Consider the following 18,139-nt stretch of genomic DNA (forward strand, 5'->3'; position numbering starts at 1 on the left):
CTCTTCATCTTGTGAAAGCATCATCCAAATACTTTCTGTGTGTTGTCTCTATCTCTTTAATCCATATCTCCCGCAGCAAATATTCCTTCTTTCTATGAACCTTCCATTTTGGATCCTCCTCATTTGTAGACTTTCCTTACTCTCTGGTCAAAAGCAGAGAGTAAGGACTCCTTACTCTTGAGTCTTAAAGCCAATGAAGTGATTTAGTGGATCATTTGCCCTGTAAATCTAACCCAGTACCTGGATTATTATCCTACACTGAGAGAACTACATCTTCTTCCTCTCAGATTTACCTTTACCACTGACTGTGAAGTGTCCCAGTCCTCTATAAAGCTTACTTTCACAGAGTCAGTAGCTGCTACTGACCCAGATCAAACAGAACAAGTCCTCAATGCTTTCCTAGTGCCACTTAGTCTACTGAACTGCATCCTTACTTTGCTGGTATGTGGTCCTGATTCACCACTGCTCCCAGTCAATTATACCTAAGTATGGTAAACTCTGAAAACCTGAATTTGAAAATAGTAAGGATTTTGCACAAGGTAACATTTATTTGGGTACCTGAATGTTTTTATCTTTATCTAGAAACGTCTGATTAACTGCATTACAAAAGATCAGTTCCCAACACAGAGAATTAGGACTGGCCACATCACTCTCATCAACATTAACAGATGTGCTCATCTATAAACTCAGTCCTTTACCTTTACATGCAGTGAAGTATTCTGAGATAAGACAATCACAGAGGGAAAGTGAGTAATATTCACTCCTTCACTTCTGGTTTCGCCTGGAGTGATTCCAACATCAGCAGTGAGTTGTCTCTTTTTTTTGTTTCCCTATAAATAAACACGAGAGTGGCCAGTTTTACTTCTCATTATTTATAAATAACAATGTGAAGTGTTATCTCAAAAGGGAATTTTGGTAGTGAAGTTACAGATCCTTTACAAGAAGGATTTATAATGGGAACATATATAGAAAGAAACTATACCCTCGGTATTGTAATTAAGCTTTTAAAACACACGATAATTCAGTGTTATTTGTTTTTCCTTTCTTTGATGAACTGATAAATGTCACTTGAATATTTGCATGAGCACTCAGTAGAGAAGCTAGTTTTCTTCAAAAGAAAATAGCACGCACACTTATTTCTCCTCTGCTATACATAAATTCTAAATAGTACCTTGGCAGAATTATGAAATAAAAATGGATGTTTTTAAAGGCATTTGTGCAGTCTGGGGAATAAATGATAGAATTTTCTTATATTTCTCATATATGCAGATAACAGATACATTTAATGCAAGAAGGAAATAGAATTTTAATAGAATTTTTAACTAAAGATCTTGAAACAAAACTAGACATACATTTTAATTGAATTTCTGGTTCAAATTACAGCAAACCATTATAAATCATTAGGAATCAGTTTTAAAACTGCTTTCACTTTTACCCGTATTACAAACACAGAGGTAAGCTTTTACAGCTACAGATAAGTGTTAATAAATTACCCGAATTTCAAAATTAATGGCTGCCCGGCTGCTTTGGGGAGATATCATTGTGTTTCATGAATATTTTGATTTTGTGATTAGATCAAAATGCACTGAATTCCTAAACAGTCATAACTAAGGTCTGCTGATCATAAACTGTTCTTTTTTAATAAATTATATTCCTCACAAATCTGCTGATATGGAATAATTAGAAATTGGTTGCCTGCATTTACTGTAATATTTGCATGACTTTAGATCTCCACCTACTGATCTAGTGGCTGGCAGGAAATGTACATTTTGTACATTTCTAAATATACCTTGCCTGCAGAGATAATGGTTTATATTGTGATGTTAAGAAGGTTTTTATTTGCAAAAAAACAAAGAGGTGTCACTTGCCAGTTCTGGAAGACATTGATTAGGCTGTTTATGTCATTCCTATTCAGAACTTATTATTTACAGCTTTCCTGTTTCCTTTCCTTTGTAGGAGATAATGATCTGTCTCCTGTAAACTGCTTAAAGTGTGCCTATTCTCTCTTTTTTTTTTAGGGAGCCTTGAAATACATTTTATAGAAGGGAAGCATATTGAAATGGAATGTAAACTGTGTAAAATACAGCATATTAATCGAAAATGATATCTTTCAGTATAATCTTTAAATTAAGTGGCATACAAATATTTATAGTTAGGGAAAATGAAAATTGCAAATCCATTTTTCATTGTGGAAGGCACATGCATCTGAATGTGATCCTGTAAGACATATACATTCCACAATTAAATACACTTACATTTTGTGAACTATTCATTTTAACAGTACTGTACATGGGCATATCTGTTTTTTGCTACAGATCTTTATTGAGGGAAGGGAGTGCTTATTGCTGTCTAGCATTCAGGTCTCAGAATGGCCTAAGTGCACAGTGTCCCTATGGATGCTATATAACCATGTGCTTTAGAGCACATTTCAAATTTAGAAAGGTGGCTTCACTTTTTTTGCCATATACAGTAGAGATTGGACATAATTGTTAATGTTTACTGTATTAACATCATCCAATACTAAAATGAATGCATCAAAGGGGCAGGCTGCAGGCTACTACATAACATATTTAGATGATAGGACAAGTGTATTTGAGATATTCACATACTAAAATAATCCTCCATTTCCAAAAATGCAAATAAAAATTGCTACCATGGCTTGGTAATGTGAATGATAGATCAAGGAAAACATATTGATGACAGGTGAAATATTCAGCCAGTTCACAACACTTATAATTTATTCTAATGATTTCTGAAGAAAATCCTATTTCATTTTGGAAAAAAAATTGGCCCCACTCTCTATTTTGTCCCCATTGTTGCTGTAGCTGTTTCTGCAGCCCAGTGAACAGCTCTTACTCCCATACTGGATAACTAGTCCTGTAAACTAAAAGATACATAAAGTAGTCAAGGACAAAGCTCTTAATTGCTCACAATCATGCCCTTTTATTATTTCAGTAAAGTTTTTGGGCTGTTTATTTTGTGGGTACTTATCCCATTCTCCCTGGTAGTGTGACCTACTTGCATTAAAACTTAATACTGAGTTTCATTACCAAGATATCCTATGTAAATTTCAACTGTCCCCCAAATAAAATCCGTTCTCTTTTTTAGAATGAATGAAATAAATGTAGAACAACTCCACTGCCTCCACTTGTTGAATAATGTATTGATTGATTGATGCTTCATCATTACTCCTTCAAGCCATTGCAGAAATATTAATCTCTATAAAATGTGCTCCTGCAATTGTGAAGAACTTTATAATTTGGCCAAACACAGGTTAATAAACACAGTGAGTGACAGAAAAGGAAATCATATGTGCTATTCCCTTTCCACGGGTTGTACTGGAAACCAGATCCCTGGTTTCCATGTTGGAAAGTTGGCACTCTGGCTGAAGTCCATGGTTCAGAGCCCGGTGAAGTATTGATCCTTCAACACGTTTCTAGTCCATTAGTGATTTCTGGTCAGAAGCAAACCCAGCTGGGAGGGTGCATCATGTGGAGGGCCTTCTCTGTCTCCACAGGCTGGGCACATTGCCTGGGCAAGCGGGAATGTGACCCACAGGAAGCAGAAAAGGACAGGCTCTCCTAGCACCAAACAACGTACTTTAGGTGCCTGAACCAGACATCTTTGGTTCTAACAAAGGTTTCTTTGGCAAATTTTCAGACAGGAAATCAACTTAGGCAGCCTAAAGTTTGCTCTAGAAGAGACCTTGTCCTCACTAGCTATACTGGAAGCTGAGGAAAAACAATCTTATTACTTTGGTGTGCAAATTAGGCATCTAAAGTTGGCCAAAGAACATATTAGTATAAAGGAAAAGTATAAAAATAACAAATGACTGTGGAAAGACAGCACACGATGCAAAACCTTAATAATTGAATTGAGGTAGGGTGGTGTTTCTTTGTTTGTTTTTGTTTTCACCTAAATTTTAAAATTAGAATCTGCAAAATAATCTGGAAAACAAGACTGAAATTAAAACAAATAAATTACCAGAACTCATGACTTTTGAGGAATATTTGTTGCTCCGTGGAACAGAGACCTACAGAGAGAAAATTGCATGGCCTAGAGAAAGAAAAAAATATTTTACTTTGAAAGCTGTTTGACCAAGATATCCTTAAAAAGTACTATGTAGGACATGAGAGCTGCTATGGTTACAGCAGTGGAGATTGTTTTATTTGAACCTAAAGATTTCTGTGAGAATCCTAATTCTACCCTTAGCGGATATAGCTAACTCCCATTGATGTTAGTTCTTCATGGGACAAAGTTTGGGCTGGAGGATTGTTAACTGCTATAATTCTTATGAAAAGAGAATATACATTTCTTCTTGCAAAGAAATAACAAGGGATAATCTGAAGTGCTCTAAGCCACCATCAGGAGGAAGAATTATTATCTTTTCTTTTCACAAGAAAGAAAGAACCTACATTTAAGCTAATATTGACAGATCTCTGCAGACCAGAAGAGAAACAATCCCACAGCCTAAGCAAAGCAAAGAGATCAGTCTCCGACATCCATTCAGAGACCAGCTGCTGGTGAAAGAGAACAGAGGAGCCAGGAGCTGGAGGAACAGATGTGTCTGATGAGATGTGTGCAGGGCATATTCCTGGGACCCAGTAAGTAGGCCCAGCTATTTAGCAGATTTTGTAAAGTACCTTTTGTGTGGAGAATAAATAGACTAAAATATGATCCTGAAGATTTCAGGATCATACATGGCATAAGAAACTTGGGGAGCATCAGTGTTCTGCTGCTGAATTATTTGTACCTGCACATGTTTGCCTTAGCGATAGTGACTTCAAAGCGCTGTGGTGACAGTCATTCTGCATAATGCCAAAAAGCCAAGCCTGTTTTAACAAGGGGTCAGGATTACATTTTCAACAGTTCTGGTACTATTTGCTTTGTAAAAATGCTTAATTGTATGTTAAATTGACTGTTGACATGATCTATTAAAGCTTGGTTTTTCAAGGGTACCTCAGGGAGCTAGCCCCCACCTCTCCATGACAGGCCATGTGATTTGGGCAGGAAACTCCCTCAGGCTCATGTGACTACCCCAGCCTCATTGTACGTTTGTGAGCAGATGTGGTAAGCATTGTCCTGATTCATGTGGCCTAATTAGTCAATATTTATATTGTATTCTGCAGGCTGGAAAGTAGGAGAGAGGTGCTAACTGCTGTTGTTTTTATTATTCATTTACAAATGAGAAAGTTGTGGAAACCTCCTCAGCTATGAGCCACAATCATGTTCACACAGTTTGTGCTAAAATACCCAGCCTCAGGAATACCCTTGGCAATTTTTGAACATTGTGCATTTACATGTGCTCATGGCTCCTGCCCCTGAGATACAGAAACTGCACATGTATGACTTAAATAGACAGCATCATACCCTTAACTGAGGGAAGAAAGGGCCAAATATGTTTGCCTGGGTTGCAGTGAAATGCAGTGTAAAGGACAGAGTGCCACAATCTCTAGTGATCCCTATCAGTACCTAAACTGCAGGTTTAGTTCAGTATAGAGTCAAAATCAGAGTTAGTCTGTGTCATGCAGACTTTAGAGAGCTGGGATTTTGCTTATAATTTCCTAAATCCATCCTCAAGAAGAGGACTGATCCTCTTGTTGTCTTCCATTCCTGTCTGATCATCCAGAATTTTCTTTCTTCCATCACTGGTGTGACACACATCTCTTCTCAGCAGAGCTCCCTGGATGTGGATGTGATCATGACAAATGATGTCATCAAGAGACTGGAAAGACTGCTTTCCACTTTTGGGTCTATTTGGTAAGGACCACAAGGGAGGGAGCAGTCAGGATTACATGAATAGGAAGTGCTTGTTAGGAGATCAGGAATTACTGAGCATGTTGCTACTGCAGTCCCTTAAACATAAAGTCAAAAGAGACCAATTGCCAGAGGTAAACTGTGGGACAGGTAACATTTGGTATGTCAGAAGTCCCTCTTTATTTGCCTCTGTTCAATCAGAGCAGAGGATGGCAATGTTTGGAAATGAACAGTGTATTGACAGGCTGAAAAAGGCCAATCTCCACTTAAAACCAAAGGCCAAATCTCCACTTATGTGGTACTAAGACTTTCCAGTTCTCACTGGCATCAATTTAGTTCCTGATGTGCATGGGAACATTCCTGTTTTTATCAAGTTGAAATAGTATGCCTTCTATTCAAATCCATCCTTGTGCCTGATTTTGTGCTTATTAGTGCACATATTACTACTATGACAGAGAAAAGCAAATTTATTCTGCAGTGCAAACCAACATGAATTTAGAAAATGAAACCCTAGCCTCTTGTTGGAGGTTAGATTTGTTTTGTTTTGGTTTTAATTACAGAATTTTTCCCCGTAAGTTGCTAGGAGGCTAACTACTGGGTACTTGTGAGTGTTTGACGAAAACGAAGAAGTGACCAAAGAAGATTGTAGCAGCGGGCTATACCCATTGTTTTTGGGTCTCTGGGAGTTTTCTCTCGCATGGGGGAGTTTTGGGGCAGTGTCTCTCTCTTGCTCTCGTCATCGGAGAGGACAGTGGGGCTGCTGCTTGTTGCGGGAATAATTCACAGTCATCATCCCATCCTGAGAAATCTACCATCATCTGCTCGTGTGCCCAGGAATTCTGAGCTCCCCTCCTTCTGCCCTGCTGGGCTGGCCCTGTCCCGCAATCACAGCTTTTTCAGCACTGCTTTGAGGCTTTCTGCTACTCTGTAGCCCTGCACTGCCCTGCCCTGCCGGGACATCCCTGCCGCTCCAGCTACCACCAACAGAGCTTCTGATAGATCTCATCTACCGCCTGGGATTTTCCACTGCTCCAGCTTGGTGCTCTGGGAGTCCTGCAGGGGCACCGAGATCAAACTGCTCTGGGTTTTGTGAAATAAAGCCCTCGAGGTTCCTGGTTCTGTTTATTATTAATGTTGTAGTAGTTGTTGTTTGTTTGCTTTGTCATATATAGTAGTAAAGAACTGTTATTCCTATCCCCATACCTCTGCCTGAAACCCCTTTAATTTTCTAAATTAGAATAATTTGGAGGGAGGGGATTTGAATTCTCCATCTCTAGAGAGGTCCTGCCCCTCCCTAGCAGACACCTGTCTTTCAAACCAAGACACCTCTACATATTTAGAGACTTTGTAATCAACTAAAAGTGTTCCATAAAACACAATATTGCACACCAAATGCTTGTCTTTTTAGAGTAGCCACTGACAATGGTTTCTTAAAAGATGGATAAATTACAGTTCTGCTGAAAAAGGCAGATGTGCAAAATACTGGTTCCTTACCTGGATTCTGGCTCACCAGAATGGCAACTGGATATGGCAAAAGATTCAGTTGACTAAGGGGAGTATTACCTATGAATTTTTATTGATATTCATATCTGTGGTAAACGTCTTCAAACTGCAGCTGGAATTATGACTGACACGTGAAAAAGAGCTTACATATCTGAAACAGGCTGAAGTTAGGTGGAAAAATCAAGAGAGGGGGGATATCTTTAAATATATTCAACTCAAGAGAACAAGCCCAAGAGTAGGCCCCCAAGGCACAACAGTGTTCATCCTAGAGGCACTGAGTTATGTATGAGCAAGGACGTGTGCCCACACAACAAAGAAAGGTGCTGTGAAAAACATACTTTGGAACTCAGGGCAATATATATGCTTTTGAAGATCATTCCTCCCAATGTCAGGGGTAGTTCCCAGCTCCTGTATGTTATTGTATAGTGTTGTGCAGGTGTCCATTAAGATCCAATGGATAGTGCAGAGGCAAGGGCATCCTTACTAAGTGTTGCTCTTGCTGCTGTGGAGGTTTTATGCCTGTAATATGGAAGTGGGAAATCAGTGTCCCTCTGGCAGGATTCCTTCCCTCTTTGATTAACTGCTCAGCCTGTTTTGGGGCAAGCACTATAGACCAACATTTTCAAAATAAGGCACGTCATTCAGACACTTCAACCCATGTAAGTCACTTCAAGGAGTGGACAGATTCCACATCATGTAAAGAGCTACAGCTTTCACAGGATTGATGTGGAAGTATCTATGCTCAGCAGCTCTAAAAACTAGGCCATTTTTATTTAGATTCCTAAAGCCAAAATCAAATACTTAGCTTTAGGCAACTTCATCCTGAACCTTGGTCCTAATCTCTTTTTTAATACTTTGCTAAGTAGAAAGATGCAAATAGTTACTGTGTACATAAATCAGTGTTGTTTCAAAGATTAGTTAGGGCTAACGTTATGCAACGTTATGTGTTAGGGCAAACATTATGCAACACGTTAAAGCGTTTCCATTTTTATTCTGTATAGACAGTGCAAATAAAAGACAATCACCTTTATCTAACTTTTTCTGTAACTCACATCACAACATTAGTTGTAAACTTATGTTTTCCACAAGGGTTGATTCTCTCTAGAGTGAGAATGAAATTGTTGTGGGATGGTTGCTTTGGATTGTGGTAATTTTGTTTTAAATTTACAAGCTTCTTCGGGTTTCTGTTAGATAATTCAACAAAAAAGAGGTTTTCCACTAAGAAGGAATCTAGTGAAGTTGATGTGGAGAAGATCAAGAAAACTTTTACTTGTACTGAGAAACATTGCCAAGTACTTCATAAATGAATGACAGGAAGGCCGAGTAAAGTAAGTATTTCATTTGTAGCTGTATCTAGGGAAATTATGGATAAATCTTTATTACATTGGACTGGTGGAAATGTATTTAAAGATTTTTCACATCTCGAAGAAGTTTAGAGTTAGAGATAAAGAAGTTTTTCAACCAAGTTGGATTATGGAGCTTACTCTAACAATCCTGGAATTTTGCCATTAAAATTGAGTAGATTTTGGCAGTAAGAGCACCAAATAATTTAGGATCTTGGAAGAATCTGTCTACATGGAATAGTCCATTCTTAAATTGCTCCAAGAAGAAGCTAAGGAGATCCACTGGGCAGGCTCACACATAAATTCTGCCTGAATTTACTTCAAGAATAACTGCACATCCACAGCTGTGGTGATCCATATGGAAGTACTTTTAGGAGTAATTACCTGCCAGCAAGGAGCTCATAATCAGGTCTTGTAACAGTGATTGGCTCTGATTCTGCAAACCACCACCAGATCAAAATTGGAAACTCCCTGTACATCATGGCTGCACTAATCCAAAACCTCACCATAATGCTAGTGTGTAGTAAGCAAGAGTGATGCAGCTTTCTCCTTAGTCACTGTTATTCATGCACATTAATTAACTATTTCAAAACCAGACTTATTTAAAGGAAGTAGAGAAAACTATAGACTTCACAGAAATGTTCAAAGAAACATAGTCCAATACATAGAGGGATTAACTTTTGCTCAAGCTAAAAGCTAATTTTCCAGTTAATTTGTGATCTAAAAACTGTAATACGTACACAGCTCTCCATTTGTCCTAAAGGCTAAAAAACCTTCAGCATCTCCAGGATATAATCATAACCTTTCAGTGTTCTGTGGAATGATTGCTGGATGGTGTGAGGTCTTGATAGAGCATCTCTGACAGTTGGAAACACTTCTTTCACTTTAAAGTTTCTCAATGTCATATGTTTTAGTTCATGAATTCAGAAGAATAGTTAAAAAAAAAGATTTATCACATAACTTTGTTAATCATAATAGAAAAAATTGTCATAAGGGGAATTTGTGTGTGAAAGTTTGCCTGCCAATTTTACACATACAAAGTAAGAAACTATGGTGTAGGTTTCAGTTTTTCAACGGGACAATCACTTTCAAAGCCTGCAATATCCAAGTAGAAAAGAGTATACCTACACTTTGCCAGGTACTAAGAAATGCATCTTATGCCTGAGAGCACAGCTCTCTTCAAATGTATATACCAATAAAATCAAAGCACTTCCTGTAATAATGAAAACACTAGATAAATAAATATTGAATAGGACAATATTTATGGACTGAAATTAAACACTGAAGTAAATTTCATATGAAAGTACTCTAAAACAAAGAAGTTACTTGAGTTTGCTGGCTAATTCATGCATTACCAACATGTAAAGCTGGAAAACATACTTCGACAATATTACCTGACCTCACACATAAGGCAGATGGAAGATAATATGGAAGATAATATTCTATACAATTAGGCAGAATTGTCACAAATAATATCCATATTGTTTATTTTCCATTCATTGCAGCATCCTGCAAGACCCTTAATTTTAGGCAAAGTCACATGAGAGTAATTAGTACGTCTTGTATTGCAGCATGAAAGAAATCAATCCTTGTGGAAAGTCTCCATACTGAGACAATGCTGGTCATAGCAATTGTGCTAAAAAAACCTGTACAATTTCTGCCAGGAGGACTGAAGGACCACAATCACAGCCTGAAAGACATACCTGCTCAAACAGGTGTTCATGCTCCTGAAGAGGAGGAATACTAAGTGATTTCAGCAGAGCTACAGCAGAGCAGCCTCTGTTAGAAATCTTTTGGCTTTTGGAACAGAAAATAACTGAGTCCATGCTCCTTATTGTTATCATTCCCTCCTTGCCTCAACAAACAGCTATGGGATAGTTCTGAAAAGAAACTGCCTATCATCCCAAATTTCTCTATTACAGAGAAATCCCCAATGATGGTTATGGTAGTACCACTACCTATTACAGCAACATTATTCTCCTGCACTTTTAGCTTCTCTGTTGGTGAACACTTAGTGGGGGGATATTTATATTAAAAAATTATACTTGTAAAGTGAAGAGAACGAATTTTTAACAGGCCAGAGTGTCTCAAGACGGGACTGGGATGGATACCTTTTCTGAGCATTTAAAATCATCCCTCTGTCTTACTAAAGTGTGTCTCTGCACCACAGAAAAAAACTGGAAGAGTGAACAGTCTTCAGAGCATGACATATTTAGAGTTTATCAAATTACTAACTTAATTTTTTACAAAAGCTGATGATGCCAAAACTATCCAGTAGCTGTTTGCATTTGAAGTCATGCATCAAAAGGAACTGATAGTGTTGAGATGTTAAGTACAAGCAGAGCGTGGGACTGACTGGGGAAACCGATGGACAGATTATACTGCAGTATGTCATATCCCAGGTAGGTACCACTACACTGACCTCAAAAGTAGTCACAAAGTTATGAAGCAAAAAACTATTTTGAAGGATATTATGGTCCAGTCATTCTCTGGTGTTGAAGCTGTTCTGAACACCTGGCTTCTAAGTCTCTACAATGACAATTTCAATGAGAATTAACACCTGTCAAACGATCAGACTTAAAAAATTCTGCTCTCTAAAGCTTTTCAGAAGTATGTATTTTAAAATACATATCTCAAGGGCAGCAGAAAAACATTTTAATGAATGCTAACATGTTTGTAAACACAGTGAAAATAGTATTTCCTACTGAGCGGTATAGGATCATTTAAATAAAATATCTGCCTTTGGACATCAGACCCTGCTGGTGATCCCAATAGGATTTGTGCTTCATTTTTCTATGGGAACACGCATCATATATGGACATGTTTAATGAGGACTGATAAAAAGAGAAATCTCTGACACATGCCATCTGTACAGATTTTTCCTTTTTAAATCTGTATATCTTAATAAACTTCCAAAATTCATCCCTGAAACTGTGTTGACTTGTTCCAAATGCCTCATGCTAAGAGGTGAATATCAACATAAGAATTCATTATTTTAATAGAACTAAAGTCTGTCAGAGGTAGGAGAGCAGAATGCAAATGTCAAGATTGCTGGAGGTACCAGCACACTGATAAAGCCCATTTATTTATATGACTATATTTCCACTAGAAGAGTGTCACTTGAATATCTTCAGTTGCTTTATGTTTATTCTACTTTCTGTATAAAGTGACTTCCATCTAACACCACAACATGATGTCCTTACTCAGTAAATACTGAGTTTTCACACAATAAAATATTTTTTGGGTGAAATCCTGAAAAACCAATTAAAACAGTGAATAGGGACAGGATTTCATGGTGTTGCACCCTTCTGCAAGGTTTCAAGACCTTTCACTCTGAGTAAGTGAGAGCTAAAAGTAAGAAAGCATGAGCATGTGAAGGTGACCAGAGAACCTCCCAAGGTTCAGGCTCCTTGTTTAGGTTGGAACCAAAGCCTGAGGACCCAGATGGGTGACCAAGACCCACTGCCTGCTGCCATCTGTATTTTCACCCATCTGCTCTTAAAGACCTGCTTGTTCTTGTGCAAGTGGCTCTTAGGTTGAATGGCATCTCTCTCTGACCCCATATAGGCAGCAGTCATAACTTTCCTAGATACTGTAGGCACAGCAAAGGGAAGATTTTCATCCTCTGAGTTTCTTTTCTCCACATCCTACTGCTACTCCTTCTACACCACTTCCAGCTTGGATATTTTTTTTTAGAGAGCAATGTCAGATTTTTGTACAGAGCAACAAAGGAGATCTTATTAGCACAGTGTGTGATGGCCCTAATACCTTTTTTTCTCATAAGTTTTCTTCTGTATTCATCTTCTTCATCACTGCAGATTCTCAACAGCTTTTAGCCATACTGTGGTTATCTGGTAACCAGGCCCTCCTCCACTACAGGCTTTTCCAGATGGTGACTTCTCAGGACGAATTTCTGAACATTTTTTTTTCCTAATGAAGACCAAGCCAAAACTGACACATCACTTTCGAAATGGTCCTGTGGGATGTGAGCTGTATGTAGTTATCAAGTAGCTGTGCTTCACACCGCTGTAAATTCATGTGCTATAAACTGCCCAATCTATTCAACTCACTATGTATTTTAATTCATCTTTCTTAAAGAAAACATATGCAGAATTTATTTTTAATTTCAAAATATTATTTTTATTTCTTATAGAGAATAGCAGAAAGATTTAAATACCTGTACTCACAGCAACCATATCTACCAGTATTTCTATAGCTCATTGCTGAATCTAATGAAGGAATATTCACATTCACATCAGCGATATATATTCAGTAGCATAATTTATGACATTTGCAACACTGGATGGATACTGACTAGGAAATTCTAGCTATGTGTGATACAGCACTGAAAAAAATCTGAAGGAACACATTTTTAAACGCAAGGTCTGAGTGCTGATTGACATGCTTTGTACGATAGTAAAATCTGGCAGGTGCATTAACTTGCATTCCTCTGATCTGTACACATCCACACTTGTCTTCTTAGGGTACTTGGTAATAAGCTTCTTTAAAGATCCCTGAGTAAGCACTGAAGATAATATCTGGAGTATGTAGCACTCAGTCCTTTTAGAATGGCTTTTTCCTGCTCCTTTCGTTTTCTTAAGAAAATGTCAGTTTAATCATATCTTAATGCTTTGATAATGCGTTTCTTTACATAGCTGTAGAACACTCACTTCAGTGTTTTAAAAGAATTAATGTAGATGTAAAAATGCCAGTTAAATGAGATTTCTTCCAACGGGCTAACAAAACTGAAGTGTAAGGCTTCAAAACTTGCAAGACACTCACAGCAACTCAAACGTGCCATAGCAGAGACCACTCTGTGTTTATCATTGCTGAAGAAATTCTGTCCCCATTTGACAACTTCAGAGGATCTATATGCAAGCTCATCTACTGTCAAATGCTACAGTCAACTTTTTTGGAAAAGTTTATTTCTGATTTCTACCTAGCAGTCCACGAATTTCACCAACCAAGCAACCCCTGTGGCAGTCCTTCAGTAATAAATATTTGTTTCCAGAATTAGCCAAACTCATTATAGTATACCCTGCTGCTGCTGAACAAAGTAAAGAATTGTACCCTGTTTCTACTGACTTGCTCCATACCAATAAACATGTTATAAACCAGTAATGTATTCTTTCAGAGAACTACACACCAAAATTCCTGTGCAGGCTGTCATAAAAAGCGGGCACATCACAGATGGGGTTGGGGGAAGAGCCTTCAGAGACAGGCAGACATTCCTCAGCTGAGTTCTGCTTGGTTCACAGCCTCCAACAGATACATCTCGAACTGCCTGTGTCTCTCAGCAAAAGTAGCCATGGCTTTACCTTTCAATTAATTTCTTCCTGCAACACATTCTCAAATACAAAGCTTTCTTATTCACCTAAAGTGTAAAATTAAATGCAATGGCATGGTTAGAAATGGCATGGGGAGTATTTAAGTTCCACATTTAACTTTGGAAATCTGCATACTTAGGAGATTCGACAAAATTCCTTCTTTGCAATTACATTTGACTATCAAGAGACATCTACTTTTTATTATTGATTTCTAGACTCAGCTCCTCAAATAGGTATAATGGAATGGGTTTGTGATTCTTGTATGTTAGTTGCTAAGATTATAAGAGGCTTTTTCCTCCAAGAAGAGCATAATTTATGATGTACTGCAATACACATTGCTGAGATAAATTGACAACTTGCATATCTTCAGCTGTAATCACTTTCTATAAGTAGAAAATACTTCTTATTCCCTGTGTGTCTTGCAAAAAATTAAATATCTACTCTGAAATCCAAATGCAATTTGGCAGAATACATCAGTAAGATGATCCTACCTTCAGGTATTTTGCTTGAAATGTTCAGTGTTTCAATAGACATAGAATAAAACCAAAGAAAATCTTCATCCACACCCATATGATTTTAAAGAAATTAATTTAATGGACGAATGAATACATAGATTTGGAATATTTGTGGTCTGATTTTTTAAAATATTTTTACTATAAATTGCTTTCATATGAATAGATGTTTTGAGGATGTGTCCTTTCTATGCCCTATGTGAGAAAAAGTATGACCAAGGCCAAAATCTTAACAGAAATAATGAAGCACAATGATTCAGAGAGTTCATCTTTCATTTATGCCCTTATCTAAAGCATGTGAAAGTTAATCACTTTCTTTCCAATGATACAGTAGTCTGGATGAAGCCCTGACAGAGGTACAAAATCTACAAAGTTGCATATTTGTATAACAAGTGAAAACGTGAGAGAAACAAGCTTTTCTTATCTTACAAACCTACAAATACAGGAGATTTTTAAAAATTCTAACACATGAATGTTTTAAAAAAAATGTTTAGTATCATTGTTCCAGATTATTATTTGAGCAAATTGTGTTTTTTGGTTTTGCTCCAAGAGGATGTTTCACTCCTCTACTGATGAAATCTTCAGCCATTCTGTTTTGTGATATGTTGGCTTGATTCCAGCTCTATTGTTTGACATTTCTTTTTTGGGATGTTTCTTGTAACTAAACAGACAAGTCTGTTCTTGTTGCCCCCCTTCATACCCAAGAAAATGCAAGATGGATCCATTTTTACTTTGCTTGGTTTGTACCAGGGACAGGCAGGGACATCTTACATCAAGAAGAGCCACTAAAGACATTATTTCTTGGTGAGTGCTAGGTGGGTCATGGCAGACTATTTTGAGGATTAATAACTGGACTTCCTAAGTAAAAAGTCAAGATGCACAAATCCTTCTAAAACTGAGAAATGGAAACAGCATTTAAAAATTCAGAATAGAAATTTCATTAACAGGGCTTTTGTCTTTGAACTCCAATATAGATATTCCAACAACAAATTCTTTGCCTGGAGAAGACATGCTTTATTGACATACCCAGAAATACAACTTCTCTTAGATGAGACAGAACAAAGCTTAGAAGTGTAATGTAGAGTAGCAGACAAAAGGAAATAGAAAGAGCTGCTACTGTTGAAACAAAGAAAAGTACAGAATTTGACACAGAGATAAAGTCTTTCTAATAAGTAACTTACAGCTCTTAAAGCTAATTTTTAGCTGTTCTCCTCATCCTCCTCACACCTTTAAAACTCTTAGAGACAGAGCCTGTGATTTTGTTATAAAGAGTTGTGGGTAAAATACCCTAGCCAAAGATATTTAGATTTAGAGTTCTTAGTTCTGTAACTAAGTATTATGGTTAGTTCTCATGTAAACAACAGGATGCATAAGGACTGCAGACTTTAAAAGTAGTTCTCAACAAATCAGTGGGACATAAGATGCTTGGAATTAGACTTTAAAATTTAGCATTTACTTCTCCCAAATTATTATCTAGGGCTACATTTGATAGGTATATCATGAAGTGGGCACACTATGTTCAATAAAATGAACTCAAACTACCTAATAGAAAATACTTCATCTGCAGTTGAAAGATGTCAAAGTTTTGAAAAAAAGAGAAATTGCTTTTTTATCAAGTCTAATGAATGCAAAGTCTAGCCTTCCAAACTTTATTTGTACCTTCCTCTCAATCTCTTTTTGTCCTCCAATGAGCCATAAATTGGCAGTAATTGTGAAATAGCAAACGATGCATCAGCTAAAGGATTTGACTTCTTTATCATTATGCACCTCTAACATGCATTTTCTTCTATTGCATATTGCATTGGCCTTACAATGAACAAGAATTTTGCAGGGCATGGACCACAGTATTTGGATTGTGTGTTCTCCCAATGAAAGTCCAGTCCTGACTGGACTTATTATTGTGAATGCCAAGCAACCTTAAAACTCACAAAACAATTATGGATTTTAGTCTATCTGATTAGCCAACATTACCTCCGACTGTTTAAGCTTGTACTATGTCATGCTGCATAAAGCTGTTATCATATTTGAGTTCTGGGTGTGGATTTGTCACTGTAAAAGTATCAAACAGCAGTAAAGATACCAGATAATTCAATAAACTCTGTTTTCACCTGCTTCAATTGGAGGTCCTGGATCCTCCAAGGAAAATTTCTTAGGGACTCCACAGACGGGAAATATGTTTCCCATGGTGAAAATTAGGGGAAAACACCTCCTACTGGTAATTTTTTTTCTTAAGAAAAGGCAGACTGGCAGAAGCTTTGAAGCATGCATTTATTTGGTCCTTACTCAAATAAATCCTCTTCTGACACTAATTTTCTTGCGAAGAAATTATTGTCTGATTGCTAAACCTCCCATTTCTGGGCAAGATTATTGAAGAGAATGATAAATAGCAAATACTGCCTAACAGCATCTGCTCTTAATTTTTAGACACCAATCAGTCAGGTTTCAGATTTTGACATGGCATCTGAAGGGCATCAGTTTCAGTGACCAAAATATTCCCTATGTTCAGTGTCCTCACTAATAAATCCAGGTCTCAGTGACCTTCTGTCTTTAATTCCAGAGACTGCCATGTTTATTTGACTGTGGAACCTAACAAGTGCTAAAAAAAAATTAGTTTATCCTTTCTTATGCTGGAGAAGTTCCAGAGGATGGGTTATGATCATTCACTTTTCTTCTTTAAGGGCTTTGCTGGGGCTGCCTCTGAAGTACAGCCCTGACAGCCTTAATCCTCTTTTTTTTTTCTGTGCTGAGGGGAAGAAAACTAGGAAGCAGGAAAGCCATTTAAACAAAACTGGGCAAATTTGCAAATGTAGAGCTGATGATATTCCACTTGGCCTCCATTTTATTCCGGATCCTGGCCCTGAATTAAATACTGTTAGGTAAAGGTCTTGCTGGCATGGAGGCAATGCTGGCAAAAGAAAGCCTAGTAGCAAACAAATAAAACTTACAAGCACTCCATCAAGGAATAGCATCTTTCTTATCATTTATAAGGGGATGTGTAGATATGTGGTTAAGCCAAATTAAACCTCAGTCTGGTTTCCCAAATGAAAAGGCTCCAGGTATATTTCTCTGTCTCTTTCAAATCCACACAGCTACTGCAGTGCTGAGTGGAGCCAACCAAGGAAAGTGTGTTTTGGACAGTTCAGAGGGCTTATTCCCTTATTGTCTAATGTGGAATCCCAGATGCAATGAAGTATACACAGGAGCAAGGGGCTGTGTCTAGATGGTGGTGGTGGTGTCCAACTCCTTCTGGTTTTGAGGCTTCTTCCCTCCCCCCTCCCAGGAGCAAGCAGAACTGTCTGTGCCTTCTCCTGGTAAATGGTTGCTTTTTACTGAGATGAAGTCATGGATTGAGGGATGTCCCCCCTCCCAAGGAAACCCAAAACTGCAAAAAGGTAAAATAAGGATTAATGTCAACCAAAAAGATCAAAGTTAGAAGCCATGAATTTAAAATCCTAATAAGAAAAACAGATTCTGAAACAAGCCCTTAAAAAAACCTTGCATCAAAAAAATAGATTGCTGCTGTTGTACAATGTATACTGAAGCCTGAATTTCCAAATGGCTTTCCACCTTCTCCCTATCCCCACGGTGAGTGTCCTGTGTCATGAACATTCCCCACTTCTGGTAATTATGTAATATGGCCACCAGCCACTCACCAGTCTGGCTAGTCTCCCTCCTTTCACATCTGGTACACATTAGG

Source organism: Prinia subflava, chromosome 1 (assembly GCF_021018805.1).
Source record: "Prinia subflava isolate CZ2003 ecotype Zambia chromosome 1, Cam_Psub_1.2, whole genome shotgun sequence".
NCBI lineage: Eukaryota > Metazoa > Chordata > Aves > Passeriformes > Cisticolidae > Prinia > Prinia subflava.